Genomic DNA, 3,444 nt, shown 5'->3' with positions numbered 1-3,444 from the left:
ATGTTTTCCCCTGTAAGATTTAAATTCGTATTAACGCAACCACTTCCATACGTTTTGAAACAGAAGGTCATATCATTTTAACACATGCCGAAAGGTATTTTTCCATTGGAGATGTAGTTTTAACTGCATAGTCCGTAAGCTGAGCATTTTCTTTTAAAACATGGAGTTTCCAAGTAGGCACAAATGAAGGGTTCCCCGAAAAGGAGATCGTAGAGCGTCGTAATGTTCACAAATTCGGTTTAGGATTTCTAGAAGATGCAATTTAGGTCCAGAAGAAAAATTTTAATAAAACATGTTTGACCAACAGAACTTACAGTTGATCCATGAGGTCCAGCTAACGCATGGCGTCAGATAGCAAACAGCAACTTACTTCTTTGAGGAGCACAATATAAGCTAAATAAATAATCCACGTCACCACATACTAGAAGGAAAAGTAGAAATTAAAAGAAATCACTTCGGGCCATAGGCCCATATTAATTATGCGATTACCCAGGCATTTTGCGGTGGGTGGACACTCTTATGCAGAACAACGACATGAAGCTTGTCTTCAACATGGCTCCCGACAATCGAATCAAACACGCTACAAGGCGAGCTACCACAACAGAGTCTAGGGCTCACTACCGGACCAAGTCAAACTCGCTCCCAAGCTGGCCGGACAGCAGACCAGAAGGAAAAGAGAAAACGGTGACGTACAACAATTAAACATAAAGGCACTCGACGGACAGATGGACAGAATACATACAGATTCAGCGACATAGTCACCCAGTACACCAATAAAGGTGAATAGGAAAAAGATTTCCAAATAACATAAATTTCAAAGGCATTTAGCCCAGGCCTAAAATGTAGTAGGGAAAGGCTAAACTCATGTGCCAACCGGCACACTTTTACTTTGCCGAAACTTTTATTTTTCAAAGTGTCGCACCTCTTCCTTTTTCCATTTCGATTAGTGTTAAGACGGGTTTGTTGCCATTTGTACTTCCTCTATGCAATAATAATAACAACCACTAGCAGCTGTTAGTGGGAATCGAATCTTAATTATACAGCTGAGAATCTAATATGGTACCTGCGGGCTTCGGTGTCAGCTCACATTTTCCTTGTATAAACGGTTTCATGCAAGTTCAAAACGCATAATCGGTCGGTAGATGCAGAGTGGGTCTCGGCCCATAAGTGGCCACGGCTCTGGCCTGTGGTTCAACAGCTCTGCACTCTGAACGACCAACCAAGAAGAAGAGGCGTGCCTACGGCTGTGCCGTGGCTCTACGCCTCTGCGTTCGCGAGACGGGACAGGGCTGGACTTCACTGCTTGCCCTAACCGCCAGCCGTCAGCTGAGGATGGTTTTCCATTCGCCTACACTAAAGCAAATGCCAGCACCGTTCCTAATATAGGCCACGGCCGCGAACCCCCTCACCTTCTCCGAGCATCTCCTACACCGTAACAAATCACCCGGCTTGAGGGACGGCGTCACCGTCTAGGACGCAATAATATAATATGTCTGCCATTTGAACTACATTCTTTTTGATCTGACCAACAATGCTATTCCTAGACAACAGGGGTTCAAATTATTTATACAAAGCCATTTCCTTAAATAATTAGAAGGCAAGAGTAAATGGGAGGAATGGAAACATTTTAATAGTAGTACGCATAGTCGTTTGTGTCTACACGTTATTGAAAACCGTTTACTCTCCGGATAAACAGACAACGGGTACCCGGGTACTTGAAGAAAATATTATGACCTCAACCCTAGTCTATGCATCAACTTGCTCACTCTTGGGTGGCACTATAAAATTATGATTCTCTTTCCCCTGCGTTCTTGAAATCTATTAATTACGGTGTGAGCTATGGAGAGGAAAAGAATGAGCATGTTGCTTTGGACTGATAAGACTGAGGAACTAATTTCCGTCCGTTTAGATTTTCTGATTAACTAACAAATGATCACATGAGCATATTAACAAGGCTTTCTTTGGAACACAGAAGGTGACAAGGATCTGGTCGCTAAATATTTAACGAGGATAGTGCGCGAACATTATAACATGTCGGCCATTTGAACTACATTCTTTTTGATCTAACGAACAATGCTATTCCTAGGCAACAGGGGTTCAAAATATTTATACAAAGCCATTTCCTAAAATTATTAGAAGGCAAGAGTAAATGCCTGACAACAAATTAAGGCTAATGAGATAACACAGTCAACCACTTATCTCCCCAGATAATCAGCGCAGAACTGTCAATATGTTTGTTAACTTTAGGGGGGAAAAGGCCGGATGAAAATGCACACAATGCAGTAATAATCGGCCGCGCTTTCAACTAGGGTGACAGGAACACAAAATATCCATTCGGGTCTCATTTATAAATGACCTCTTGGTAGATTGTTCTCCCCACATACCCATCACTCACTCACTGTTTATGTCAGTAATGGAAACAAATCGACTGTGTGAGTTGAATCACAGAACCTTGTTCTGGGTGGTATATATTTCAATGTGTTGAAAGAACTCAGTCAATATTTATATTTAAGAGATACAGATCGGAGATCTGTCACAATACCAAACTACTGGCATGCTAATCATTGTACTGGGTATTCATTGGCCGGTGATTAATTCTCTTTAGAAGATAATTGTATATCACCGGATATCATCCCGGACCATTGTTCTGTTTCAATATAATTAATAACGTTCCATAGGAAATTAGACCGATGGAACGAAGTAATCATTTGGACATAAAATCATTTACCAATTTGCAAAAAATATCTACGAATCTGGAAGTGGTGACTGAAAACAGAGGCACTTCCTAACTCCAGTATCTAAAATCCAGCTATCACAGGATGACGTATTTGTATCGCTGAGAATATTATTATTAAATTGCACGAAACCGAAGAAGGTTGGTCGTCGGGTAGTAACTACATAAATAGAACAGGTAGTATTTCTAGTATTTAATTTGTGTTTTCTCCCGGGATAGCAGTAATAGAAAGCGAAATAGAATTGAAATGCAGCAAAGCTAATGCAGTGAGTTCGTAGTTGAGATCACAGGTATTTTGTGTAGAGGAAATGAATGTGAATTCCAAACTACCCTAACATTGTCTTATTCATTTCATCTTCACCACGACGCGCAGGTCGTCCACGGGAGTCAAATAGAAAGACCTGCACCTGGCGAGCTGAACCCGTCCTGGGATATCCCGGCACTAAAAGTCATACGACATTTCATTTCATTTTCATTGTCTTATTTTCTGCCTGACTTCGCTGTACGCCAGTGGAAGCTACTTTTAATCAGTATTATATTATTTACAAAATGGAAGTGAAGAGAGATGAACGAAACAAGGAAGATTGCTGATATACTATGCGACTCAGTTGCCGGAAGCGAGCTGGAAGCCAGCAAGTCCATCACATCACACACCCTGCTGAGTTAACGAGTTCTAAGTGATCCTTATTTCGTGTGGAGACGTTGCCAAA

This window comes from Anabrus simplex, chromosome 1, assembly GCF_040414725.1.
Source record: "Anabrus simplex isolate iqAnaSimp1 chromosome 1, ASM4041472v1, whole genome shotgun sequence".
NCBI lineage: Eukaryota > Metazoa > Arthropoda > Insecta > Orthoptera > Tettigoniidae > Anabrus > Anabrus simplex.
This window is presented reverse-complemented; position numbering follows the sequence as displayed.